We start from the raw sequence: 14,419 nt of genomic DNA, 5'->3' as shown, positions 1-14,419 counted from the left end.
ACCTAAGATTATGTTTTTCATAGACATTTCCTGGAGAAGTGACATACCAAATAGAAAACTTGCATCTTGACCCATCTTTCTATATTTGTATTTGTCAGGAAATTTCCAACAAAAATAGGGAGAAGACAGGAAGCAAAAGAGAATGATCTGAAAAGTAATGCCTTCCAACCCTAGCATGGGGTGGTGAGTAGAAAGACTTTGAGGAGGGTGTTTAAGGAAAAAGGTAAGCTTGTGTCCATTCCATTCACCAAACATGTATCAAGTGTATACCAGGGACATTCAAAGACCTAATGTAGGACTTGGTGATAAAAAAGCAGGAATAAAATTCTTGATCTCCTCAATGAACTTACCTGATGGGTTTGAAGAGGTTAGTTGAGAGGAGAGAGAACAATTATAGCTGGAGAGGGAATGAGGTTAATCAGTATGACTTCATGGGAGAGGCAGCAGCTGAACTAAGACAAATATAATGGTAAGAGTTACTAGGTCAGTCTAGCAAAAACATCAGTTCATGAAAGGAGTAAAAATAATTATAGATGGCCTTTACATAGTACACTGAAACTTGAAAATAGCTTAAAGACATTATTCTAATTTGCTCCTAACACAGACCTATAAGACTTTACAGATACTATTATCTCCATTTCATAGAAGAACATCTGACATAGAGAACTTAAGCAATTTGTCCACAGCTATTCATTTAGTAAGGAATATGGTACCCTCACTGATATCTAAATGATAAGACCTCTGGAAGTTCAAAATCCCACTAGTCATCCTGTCAGATTAAGTCCAGCAATAATGGTTCAAATCTCTTTTCCTTCTATGGGGAGTTTCAATATCAACTAGTCTCCAATTTCCCAGGAATCTTCCCTCTGACCCACTAGTATGAATCAGCACCAGACTGGAGGTCCAAACTCCTCACCCTTCTCCCAATTACTAGTTGGGTTAGATCTGGATAACAACCTTATAAAACACTCACCAGACTTGGGGGCAGCTAGGTGGTACTGTGGATAGGGCTTGGGCTTGGGAGTCAGGAGGACCTGAGGTCAAATATCACCTCAGACACTTGACACTAGCTGTGTGACCCTAGGCAAGTTACTTAAACACAGTTGCCACACAAAAAACTTACCGGACTTTACTGGTATGGGGAGAGGGTGATCCATTTCTTCCAGACCCTCAAAGGAGTGCCCAAATACTCCTGGGGATCCCATTTCATTATTCTCCCTGACTGCCTTTCATTTTATGAGTATCTCTGATGGGGTTGGGATCTGGGCCCCAGAAAGGAAAAACCCTGGACTTTCCCACATGACCAAATCTGGTGTCCCCCTGAGGTTATAATCCCATCAACTGGCTTTTCATTATGGACCTCCTTATGGCCTCAGGCCACTTCTCCATTCTCCCGTGGCCATGTGGTCTAGGTCCCTGGAATTCTATTACCTCATAGACTACTTGGCCACTCCTAGATCCCTCCCACAGTCTTTCTGTATATAAGGTCCATCTTGTCTCCATTAAGATGCTTAGATTCTTATAATCTAGCCACAGCTGGGATTCTTATAATCTAGCTACTGCTTACCCATGTTTGGACTCCTTAAGAGTCTGCCCAATATGAGGGATGTTCTAATAAACCTTGTCTTTGGTTGAAAGAAGGCTTAGGTCGATTTCTTTTGGGCAGGACCCGTGTGTTGTGATTTTGGGGTCCCAGCACCCCTCAACCCTAAACTGCATCATCTCCCCTCAATAAAGTTGGCTATCTTGTTGTAAACTTCATATTTCCTTATCCCAGACTACTGATTTTCTAATCCCCTAATCTTCATTAAGAGAATATATCAGAAGGGTTTTTCAGATTTAGGTCGTCTTAACAATAGGCCCAGTGTTCTCCTCTGTATACTATGCTATCTTTACAGTATGAAAGAATATGAAATAAGGTTAGAAGAGTAGGTAGGAGGCCGATTCTTGGTCACTATTTTAGTTGAAGTGAAAACCTTAATTATTTCAGCCCTTTTTATAGTTGAAAGGGGCCTTAGAGATCATCTTATATAACCACATCAATTCATAGATGTGGAAACTGGTACTCAGAGAGGTGAAGGGACTTGTCCAGGGTCATACAGATAATAAGTTAACAACCTAAATTTAAATCTCACAATGATATTTTCCCTTACTACACCAGGATGATAGTGATGAGATTGATCTTAATTAGTTGAAAACCTGAATTAGAGTCTGTCTTTAAAGAAATACAATAAGGAAAACTAACTACAGATAAAATGTTGCCAAGTAAAGGCCCTGCCAATCTGTTTTAATGACTAGATAAGATTCATTAGCAATTGTTTGCATGTAAATGCTGTTGCTAAGTCTTTGCTGTTCCCTTTTTTTAACCCATTGGCTTTTACTATTAATTTGCTAGGCAAATGTGTTTTTTTTCCACCTTCATAATCTGTTTGATGCCACTTGGGGCCCTCACACTACTAGTAACCCCCTGGAAATATTTTGGGCCCTAGAAGTTCACCTAGAAACCCAGACATTGCTTAGTGGGAACAGTGCTGAATTTGGAATAAGAGAATCTGAATTCAAATCTTGGCTTTGCTATGCAACTCTTTGGTTACTCTTCTGTTTAGCTTTTGAGCTCTGAGACAAATGACCTCAGCCTATCTTTCCAAATTCTTTATGAATTACTTCCTTTCTCACACACTACAGCCTAGTCAAATTAGTTTTCTCTCCCTGCATCACCACAGCTAGGTGGCTTAGGGGTTAGAGTGCTGGGCCTGGAGTCAGGAAAACCTGAGTTCAAATCTAATCACAGATACTTATTAGCTTTGAGACCCTGCAAGTCACTTAACCATTGTTTCCCTTTAATTCATTGGAGTAGGAAATGACAAACCACTGTAGTATCTGCTAAGAAAACCCCATAAAAAGGGCTGAAATAATTAAGGGTCTCAAAGAGTTGGACACAACTGAACAGCAACACCTTTGTGTCACATGCAGTACTCTATTTTTCATCTCTGTAGTTTTTCATTGGCCATCACATCCTGCCAGAATACATTCCCTCCTCACCTCCACCTCAAAGAATCCCTCCCCCCTTAAAGACATGACCTTCCTCACAAAGCCTTTCTTGATTGCCCTCACAGTGGTAAGTGCCCTCCCTCTAACTATTTTGGGGGAATTCTCAGGACTATAAGTAATAGAACATCTTTGGAAAGGTGTAACAAAAAAAAAAAAAAATCTGAGGCTCTCTCTTGGGCCCTGTTTTCTTTTCCCTCTATACAATTTCACTTGGTGATCTCTTTAGCTCCTATGGATTTATGTCTCATCTCCATGCAGATTATTCCCAGATTTATTTGTTCAGGTCTAACTTCTGTCTTGACCTCCAGCCCCACATCTCCAACTGCCTATTGGACATCTCAAAGTGGATGTTTTGTAGACATCTTAAACTTAACATGTCCAAAATTGAACTCATTATCATCATTCCCAGATCCTTCCTCTTCTTAAATACTTTATTACTATTGAGGGTACCACCATCCTCTTACTGGAAGGGAAGGAGAATACAATAATCATGTGTATAATACTTATTACTTGCCAGACACTGTGCTAAGCATTTGCATTTATTATCTCATTTGATCCTCACAATGACGCTGCAAGATAGATTCTATTAATATTCCTATTTTAGAGTTGAGGAAACTGAGGCAAAAAAAGTTAGAGGAATTGCTCTGGGTCACTCATCCAGTTAAATATTTGAGGTTGGATTTAAACAACCCACGTTCAAACACTAAGTGTAAGAAATAATTTGTGGATTATTCTCTTGAGATGTAATAGTAAGGAAGAAAGAGTCCAAAAAAGGCTATTCACCTAATTTTCTAATTGTCTTGAAGCTATTTTAGTCAAATATAAATGATAAATCAATATTATCTTATTTTGTATTATTCATTTCAACTTTACTTTCCATCAGCCCACATAATTAGACATTGCTCATATCATCAATGGAGTAAAATCTAGGATATGAACTTTATATATTCCTAAAAGGTTATCAGTATATTGCTTGTCAATGTAAGCATTTTTGCAATGAAGTTAAATGCTTAACATCTTCATTGTTCTCTCCTTTCCACTATCAAACCTCTCAAAAAATTCCTCACTACCCTCCTACTAGTCTCTTTGACTTTTTGGAGTTTGAAATTGTTGTCTCAAAACCCACTAATGGACAATTCCTGGTCCCCGAGGTGATTTTGCCCAAGCTTCTTCCCTTAATCTAATCCTTCTTTTCAATATACATTCTCTCCCAGTGACATGCCATTCTCACAGTTTCCTATATCACCTCTATGAGTTACTCCAAAATCTATATCTAGCTATGCATGTTCTCCTGAGCTCTAGACTTCAATCTCCAAATGACTTTAGGACATGTTTACCTGAATGTTCTGCCAGCAGGTTACATTTAGCATGTCCCCAAATGGATTTATCTTTCAAAGACAAAGTGCTTCTGTTTCCTCTGCACAGAGAAAAGGTGCTTAACTTGTTCCCATTGAATTGAATTGACTTTTTGTCAACCATAATATCATTCTCTGACATAATATAAAACATTTAGATGTTATATGGGAAATTTCTCTTTCCCTCATCTCTCACAGACAAAAAATTATCCAATTCTCTTGATACATTTGATTATGTACTTGCACTTGTCTCCTTTCCTTTATTTCCATTGCCATCATAGCACAGACATTATCATAACTTCAATCTTGGACAATAGCAACTATTCTAACAGGACTCAGTTTATCCTATCTCTCCCTCCCTTTCAATTCTTTCTTCCCAGGACAACCAAAATAATTCATGGTGCACAAACCTGTCTATTTCATTCCTCCACTGAAAACCCTTCAATAGTTCCCTATTGCTTATCAGGAAAGCATTAACTCTTACTGGCACTTAAGGCCATCTATAATTATGTGTCATTTTACCTTTACAGTCTTACTTCACACCACTCTTCTCCAGATTTCCAATGATCCAAACAGAGCATTGGACTATTGGGCTCTCCTTCATCCAAGTCGTGTGATTTCCCCCCTCGGTGTCTTCATTCAAGTTATTCCTTCTGCCAAGAATAATATCTCCCTTTTGACAAAGTCTCATAGAAGATGGGAGGGGGAAAAAAAACATTGCTTATTAGCTGGGAGATTAGGTAAGACTTTGTAGAGAAAATGGCATGTAGATAGGGCTTTAAAATTATCACTTTATTCTGCACCTCTCTTCAGCACTTAACATGCATTATTTGTATTTGTGTCTTTTCATCTACTAACTAGGCTGTAAGCTCCAAGCAAAAGCCTTGACTTCTTGAAAATTCTTATATCCTCATATAATAAGGAGAGCACTCTGTAGATGGTATAGTAGAAACAGTCATGAAACTGAAGAGAGCTCTGGCTGAAATCCAGACTCAGTTACTTATGACTTCTGTGATCTTAGTTAAGTCATTTCCCCTGTCTCTGCCTTAGCCTTAGTTTTCTCATTTGTAAAATGGTTAGGTTGAATGAAAAAATGGGTTCCTTGCCTTCTTTTGTGTCAAGAACTTTTTAGAATTCTGGTGAATCCTATAGACACTTTTATACACACATATATGTATATATATACATGTCTACATATGTATATAATTTATCATATATAATTTATCACATATCATATGTATAGGATATATCATATATCACATATAACATTTATATAATATATACATATATCATATATTTCTATATCTATATTTATCATATATGAAGGAAATGGTAGGTTTTAGTAAGACTTTGGTGAAAGCAAATATTTAATTTTTCCCTGTCCAAGTTCAAAGACCTTCTAACTCTACATGTGGAATACACCCAAGGTTAAAAATACCTGGACTAAATGATCTTTAAGGTCCTTTCTAGTTCTAAACTCTATGAAAGACACTTAAAAAAGTAAATATTTTTATCAAATTGATTTAATTACTTAGTCAATTAAAAAAATCTTGGTGGGCTTGTTGGCAACTTACAATAGCACTGTTTCCTTGGAAAAATGCACTCAGGGCTCTAAACAACTCACTTACAAATGAACTTTTGGAGCACAAGCCATTATTAAGTAGGGGGATGTCTACTTATGTTATAAGTAACCAAAAGCATGAGCAGGGAAGGAGGATGAAAAACTATTATCCAGGATAATACTGGAATAGCTCAGAAATGCAACATTTAGTCTTTCTAAGAAAACAAATTCTAGGAAGTAGCTTCTCATTAAAGTTCCAAATCAGCACCACTTACTAATATACCTGTGCATGACTATTGGTGATGGAGACAAAATCAGATCTATAGCAACCTTGTGAATGTTACTCTTTCCACTCCATTCCATATATCAAGAATGTTAAAGCCAGCTTCTTATTACTTCCTAAATTTAATTTTTTAAAGGTACAATTTAGGGGACATGTACTGCTTCAGACATCCAATGTCTTTGGTGAATGTGCCAATATAAGAACATTGTGCTTTATTTTTCCAACTGTCAAAAAGTTTGTCTAACTTTATCTTTGAAAAAATGTAAAAGGAGCAGGCACTTATAAGATATTTTACTGAAACTGAAGCCCTCCTCTGATGCCTCTGGATGGTAGGAAAGTGATTTCGAGTTCTTGAAGTCAGTGACAGTGGAACACAAGCTCTTGGGGAGCAAGATGGTGGAGTAAGAAGTAAGTCACTCTCACTGTCCCTTTTTAAACTCTGAAAGCCCAGAAAATATCGCCCCAGGAAAAACCCTAGAACAGCTGAAACAGAAGAAAGATAGGGTGCAGCAGTCTGGTAGCCTAGGTAGCTTGAGCGATTAACAGGAAAGGCCCTTCTTGCCCTGGGGGAAGGGGAGCAGTACAGAACAGGAGGTGTCCCAGCAAGCTAGCAGAAAGCTCCACCTCAGTATACCATGGGGAGATCCTGAACCCCAAGTGGTGGAGCAAGCAAACACCAACACCAGTAATGGCAAGAGAACTAGTGGAAAACAGCTCAAAAAACCACTATGTGCCTTGGCATTCTTTGGCAACCAAGTCTCCCAGTGCCTCAGGAAAACTCTGGGAAGTGCTCCAAGGGCTCCCCCCAGGTGGGGAAACATCTTGCAACAGTGAAACATCCATCTGAAAGGAGCCAAAGAAAGTGAAAGGAAGGACAGGCCAGGGTGAGCCGGCAACCTCCAGGGGCCACACTACCTAATTCTACCCCTAGAGTTCCAATGTTACTGATTCCAGTCCAACACCAGCTAAGCTGGCAGAACCCTACAGCCTCCAACTGCCAGCATCATTAGCCCCAGCACACAAAGCTAGTGATAACTCCCAGAGCTCCCAACACAAGAAGCTTGGGTCAGTGCTCTCTGCTCCCCAGCAGGAGAGCTCAATCTCTTTAAAGGCCAGGAAGTAAGCAAACACCATGAGCAAAAAGAAACATACTGTAGATTTTTATTATGGGAATAGTGAAGATCAAGGCAGAAATTCTGAAGAGGACAACATTGTCAACAAACCCACATCTGGAACCTCAAAAGTGAATATGAACTGGTCTGAAGACCAAAAAGCCTTCTTGGAAGAGCTCAAGAAGGATTTTAAAAGTCAAATAAGAAAGGTAGAAGAAAAATTGGGAAAAGAAATGAGAGGTATGCAAGAGAGAGTCAATAGTTTAGAAAAGGAAGGACAAAAATTAATTGTAGAAAACAAATCCTTAAAAAATACAATTGGCCAACTGGAAAAAAAAAAGTACACTGAAAGAACACAAGCTCTGGCAGATGATATCAAGCTGCAAAATTTTTAATATGGCTCTAGTAATGGTCTCTTGTCCACATGACAGCCTAGGCAAGTTCTAAGAGGTTCATCATCATAAAATGGACCACCTGGTGATTTTCCACAACACCCCATTCAACAACATTGTCTACACAGGCATGGAAGGGTGACAATCTTCATAGTGAAAATACATTAAAACTTCCACTATAACATACCTGAAAATATTGGTAAGTACATATTTCTCTAGTTTAAATTTTAAACTTTCCCCTTTATGCAGTTGTGTAAAAGGAAAGTTAATTACAAAAAAAAAAAAAAAAAAGCTTAAGGCCCTCAACAGATTTAAGTTAGTAGTCTAACCTAGTATAAGAAATTCCTCCATTGTTCAGAGTGGGTCTCGTTTGCTTATTCCAGGAAATTAAAAGAAAAAAATAACTAAAGAAAGTAAATGGTCACAGAAGGAACTATATAGTTTTAGAAGAAGATTAAGTGGTTATTATTCTATTATATCAAGCAGTTTGTTACTACCAAGATATTTTATCATATTATGAGTTTCATCATGTTCAAGATTCCCATAAATTTTACTTAAAATTGTCTTATGTTAAAGAAATGTCCAAGGACATGGGGTGGAAGAATTCTGTAAGTTTGGATATTTCTCTCTTTCAAAGAGGCAATGTTTGAATTTGGAATAATATTTAATTAATGAAATTTTTTTTCTGAGGGATTTTTGCCTAATACATATATGCAGATAACAGTGATGACAATATACACATGACACACACACACACACAATATGTCTGTAATGTACTCTCTGTCTGTAATATAGACAAATATATATGTGTGTATCTGTATATAGACATACATATAAATTGATAGATAAGATTGATATCTATTTATATTTATCTTTTTTTTTTTAACAGTAGTTAGGATTACCTACATAAACAAAACCATAGCTCCAGGGTTTGCAAGAACCTTCAAAGCATTTTTAAACCTTAGAACATAATTTTTCTGTGGGACAATCAAAGTAAATCCTAAGTATTTGTGCTTATGAAAAAAATAGCTAAGGAATGGTTAGTTTAAAACAATTGATAATGAGAAATACAATACTGAAAGCAAGATAGACTCTAACAACCACATATAACAATTGTTTATATGTGAAGATGAACTGAGTTAGGATCATAAGATTTTTAGCTAAAAGAGCCCTTCAAGATCATTGAGTCCAGCACACTCATTTTACATATGAATAATTGCATCCTGGGTTATGTTGTTTGCCCAAGGTAAAATAAAGTTCACCCCAAAGCTAAGAATCGGATACAAGTCTTCTAACTCCAAACCTGCTGATCTTACTATTACACAATTTTCCAGGAACACAGCTTTTGTTTGGTTGTTGTTATTGTCGCAACTTTGCCTGAGAATCATGTAGTTCTCATTCATTTAAAGTCTCCTTTCGGTAGCTCTTATTGCCTAAGGAAGGGAATTTGGTAGGGTAATATATAGGGGGAGGGATATGAGTGGAGATTCCAGAGATGTCAAAATTAAAGGTGGGGGTGCTTACAGATTGGGAGAGGTAATGGAAGTACTGGACAGAATGAAGAACTAAGACTAGGGTTGGGGATGGATAGAGAATAGGGAGATGGGTGGGGGAGTAGTTGTTGGCAAGGGCAACAGGACATGATTACATTAGCTAAACATGAACATGCAAAGGAACAATAATTAAAAGAAACAACTGTTGGGTATTATGAGTAAAACAAATTAGAAATGACAGGAATCAGTCAAGTTAGATCAAGTCATAAACATTTATTAAGTTCCTATAATGTGCTAGATACATAGGGATGGTAAGCTATGTACCTGGAATATAAAGAAAACTAAAATTATCCCTGCCCCCAATTAGCTTACATTTTTATGGTAGAAACAACATACAAATAACTAGATATGTACAAGATAGAATCAGAATAGATGGAAGGTAATCTCAGAGGGAAATATGTTAGTGTCAGAATGGGCTGAAAAAGCCCTTTTCCATAAAATGGAATGTGCTCACTCTTTTATAAAGACACGGAGACCAAGAAATACAAATGAGATGGTAGGATTCTAGACATGGCAGACAAGGGGGTCAGAACAACTGGTCAGAAGGAGATTGCATGGGTCTCTTTGCTAGCACTGAGGGAAAACTCTTTTGTTTTTCCTGTCCTTGGATCTGGGTCACAGTCTTGGGTGGCAGTTTCAGGGCAAGGAGCACACCAGAGCTTGCAGCAACAGTGTAACAGGGACTCTCATCACAGTTCCAGGGTAGAAAAGAGTGCTTGCTGTCACTCACAGACTACAGCACAGGCCAGGTGAGTAGTAAATACACCTCCCCTTAGATCATACTATTTTGGAAGAACTTAAAACTTACAGGTCCCTAGAAGTATCTCTGAAAATAGTTGCAAAACCTCTGAAGTTTGAGACAGTATGCCCTCCACTCTGGAAATAAAGCCCTGCTTTAATGAAGAGTTAAAAGTCAAGAAATAGAATGAGAAAATGAGCAAGCAACAGAAAAAAAATGCTGACTGTAGAAAGTTACTACATTGACAAGGAAGTTTAAAACACATACTCAGAGGAAGCAAAGTCAAAGCTCCTACATCCAAATCCACCAAGAAAAATATAAATTGGTCTCAGGTCATGGAAGAGCTCAAAAAGGATTTTAAAAATCAAGTAAGAGAGGTAGAGGAAAAATTGGGAGGAGAAATGAGAGTGATGCAAGAAAATCATGAACAACAAGTCAACAGCTCAGTAAAGGAGATAAAAAAAATACTGAAGAAAATAACACCTTAAACAACAGACTAGGGGCAGCTAGGTGGCACAGTGGATAGAGCACCAGCCCTGGAGTCAGGAGGACCTGAGTTGAAATCCGGCCTCAGACACTTGACACTAGCTGTGTGACCCTATTCAAGTTACTTAACCCCAATTGCCTCACCAAAAAACAAAACAAAACAAAAAAAACAAAACAAAACAAAACAGAGTAAGCCAAATTGTAAAAGAGGTACAAAAAGCCAATGAGGATAATGGCTTAAAAAGCAGAATTAGCCAAATGGAAAAAAGAGCCACAAAAATTCACTGAAGAAAATAATTCCTTAAAATCTAGAATTGAGCAAATGGAAACTGATGACTTTATGAGAAATCAAGAAACAATAAAACAAAACCAAAAGATTGAAAAAATAGAAGACAATGTGAAATATCTCATTGGAAAAACAAAACAAAACAAAACAACTGACCTGGAATATAGATCCAGGAGAAATAATTTAAAAAATTACTGTACTGCCTGAAAAGCCATGATCATAAAAAAAAGGGAGCCTTGATATCATCTTTCAAGAAATCATCAAGAAAAACTGCCCTGAAATTCTAGAACCAGAGGGTAAAATAGAAATTGAAAGAATCCACCAATCATCTTCTGAAAGAGATCCCAAAATGAAAACTCCCAGGAATATTATGGTCAAATTTCAGAGCTCCCAGGTCAAGGAAAAAATATTGCAAGCAGTCAGAAAGAAACAATTCAAGTATTGTGGAGCCACAGTCAGAATAACACAGATTTAGCAGCTTCTACATTAAACTATTGGAGGACTTGGAATCTGAAATTCCAGAGGGCAAAGGAGTTAGGATTACAACCAAGAACCACATACTCAGCAAAACTGAGTATAATCCTTCAGGAAAAAAAAAATGACATTCAATGAAATGGAGGACTTTCAAGCATTCTTGATGAAAAGACCAGAGCTGAATAGAAAATTTGACTTTCAAATACAAGGCTCAAGAGAAGTATGAGAAGGTAAACAGGAAAGAGAAATCATAAGGGACTTAATAAAGTTAAACTGTTTATGTTCCTACATGGTAATATAACTCAAAAGAACATTCTCATTATTAGGGTAGTTAGAAGGGCACAGGTGTGAGTTGAATATGAAGCAATGGTATCTAAAAAAATAAAATGAAGGGATGAGAGAGGAATGTATTGAGAGAAAGGGAAAGGGAGGGGTAGAATGGGGTGAATTATCTCACATAAAAGAAGCAAGAAAAAGCTTTTCCACTGGAAGGAAAGATTGGGAAGGTGAGGGGATAGAGTGAACCTTACCCTCATCAGAACTGACTCAAAGAGGGAATAACATATGCGCTCAATTGGATATAGAAATCTATTTTACCCTGCAGGAAAGTAGGACGGGAAGGGGACAATAGAAGGAGGGGGTAAAAGAAGGGAGGACAGATTAGGGTAGGGAATAGTCAGAAGCAAAACACTTATGAGGAGGAGCAGGGTGAAAAGAGAGAGAGAGAACAGAATAAATGAATAGAGTGGGGGAGAGAGGATGGAAGGAAATAAAGTTAGCAATAGTACCTGGGAAAAAAATTTGAACAAAGTTTCTCCAATATAGGCCTCATTTCTCAAATATATAGAGAACTGAGTCAAACTTATAAGAGTAAGAACCATTCCCCAATTGATAAATGACCAAACTATATGAACAGTTTTCAGATGAAGTAATCAAAGCTATCTATAGTCATATTTTAAAATAATGCCCTAACTCACTATTGATTGGAGAAATGCAAATTAAAACAATTCTGAGGTACTACCTCAAAATTATTAGATTGGCTAATAGAACAGAAAAGAAAAATGGCAAATGTTTGATGGGATATGGGGAAAATGAGACATTAAAGCATTGTTGGTGGAGTTGTGAACTGATTCAACCATTCTGTAGAGCAATTTGGAACTATGCCCAAAGGGCTACAAAACTATGCATACCCTTTTACCTAGCAATACCACTGCTAGGTCTATATCCCAAAAGATATTTAAAAAATGGAAAAGGACTTTTACATACAAAAACATTTATAATACCTCTTTTCTGGAGGCAAAGAATTGTAAGTTGAGGGGATGTCCATCAATTTGGGAATAGCTTAACAAATCATGCTATGTTATTGTCATGTAATATCAGTGTGCTATAAGAAATGATGAGTTGGCCCTCAGCCCCAGTTCTCTGAGCCCAGTGGAGGAAGCCCCATCCAGAAACTCAACATGTCTATTTATAAGATCCAGGCAAGAGAAATCTTCAACTCTCTTGGAAACCCCCATCTTGAAGTTAATCTATAGACTGGAAAAGGTCTCTTCTGAGCTGCTGTGCCAAGTGGTACTTCTACTGCCATCCATGAATCCCTTGAGCTCTGAGAATGATAAGACCTGCCATATCAGGAAAGGTGTCTCAAAATCAGTTGAGCACATCAGTAAAACTATTGCCTCAACACTGATTAGCAAGAAACTGAATGTTGTGGAACAGGAGAAGGTTGACAAATTGATGATAGAGATGGATGGCAATAAAAATAAATCTAAATTTGGTACAAATGCCTTATTGGGAGTGTCTCTGTTTGTAAGGCCAAAGCTGTTAGAAAGGTGTCTCCCTGTACCACCATGTTGCTGACCTTGTAGGCATTGATGAAGTCATCCTGTCAGTTCCAGCCTACAACGTGATCAGTGGTGGCTCCCATGCTGGTAAAAAGCTGACCATGAAGGAGTTCATCATCCTCCCTGGTGGAGCATCAAACTTCTAGGAGACCATGCACATTTGAACTGAGGTCTACCACAACCTGAAGAATGTGATTAAGCAGAAATATGGACAAGATGTCACCAATGTAGGGGAAGAAAGTGGCTTTGCTCCTAACATCCTGGAGAATAAAGAAAGTCTGGAGCTGTTAAAGAATGCTATTGGTAAGGCTGGCTATGCTGATAAGGTTGTAATTGGCATGGATGTTGCTACCTTAGAATTATCCTGATCTGGGAAATATGACTTGAACTTTAAGTCTCCTGATGATTCCAGCAGATACATCTCCCCTTCTGAGCTTGGGGACCTCTATAAGACCTTCATCAAGGACTATCTGATGGTGTCTATTGAAGATTCCTTTGACCAGAGTGATTGGGAAGATTGGGAGAATTTCACTGCTTCTGCAGCCCTCAAGGTGGTAGGGGATGATCTCACATTGACTAGTTCCAAGCACATTGAAAAGGTTGTGAATGAGAAAATCTGCAACTGTTTCCTACTTAAAGTGAACCAGATTGGCTTTGTGACTTAATCTCTCCAAGTGTGCAGGCTGGCCCAGTCCAATGGGTGGGGAGTAATGGTTTCCCATCACTCTGGGGAGACTGAAGATACCATCATTGTAGACTGGCGATGGGTCTCTGCACTGGGCAAATCAAGACTGGTGCCCCCTGCCAATCTGAGCATCTGGTCAAGTATAACCAGCTTCTCAGAATTGAGGAAGAGCAGGAGGCCTCAGAGCTCGCAGGTGCCAGTCACCTCTGCAGAAATCTGCTGCTGTCGTAAGACTGGGAAGCACAATGTACTAGACCAGTTTTTTTTTGGGGGGGGAAGGGCCTCTGCTGCTTAACTGCCCTCTTACCTCAACCTTTCTGTGATGTTCTCACTGCTTCATTAGAACTGTCTTACCAGAGACCTGATCATCTGGAACTCTGTCAGAAGACCTTTATCATCCCGTGGCCAGGATAGAATGACCTGTTCTCATCCCCAAACCCACTTATGTGTGGAGTCATATATTTGTGATGCAGGCCCAACAAGCCCACAGGCCAGATCCTTAGTGGCTTCTATGTGAATAATAAAAGTATTCAGTAACTGTCCCCCCAAAAAAAGAAAGAAAGAAAGAAAGAAAGAAAGAAAGAAAGAAAGAAAGAAA

The 14,419-nt window shown here is 38.2% G+C and overlaps 1 pseudogene; it reads left to right on the top strand.

Annotated features, from left to right (window-relative positions):
• The first annotated feature begins 12,752 nt into the window (after positions 1-12,752).
• Positions 12,753-14,358, top strand: LOC114038825 (annotated as a pseudogene).
• The last annotated feature ends 61 nt before the right edge of the window (positions 14,359-14,419 follow it).

This window comes from Vombatus ursinus, unplaced genomic scaffold (assembly GCF_900497805.2).
Source record: "Vombatus ursinus unplaced genomic scaffold, bare-nosed wombat genome assembly UNPS02000582.1, whole genome shotgun sequence".
NCBI lineage: Eukaryota > Metazoa > Chordata > Mammalia > Diprotodontia > Vombatidae > Vombatus > Vombatus ursinus.
The sequence above is the reverse complement of the archived record's forward strand: the minus strand, read 5'-3'. Positions and strand labels throughout refer to the sequence as shown.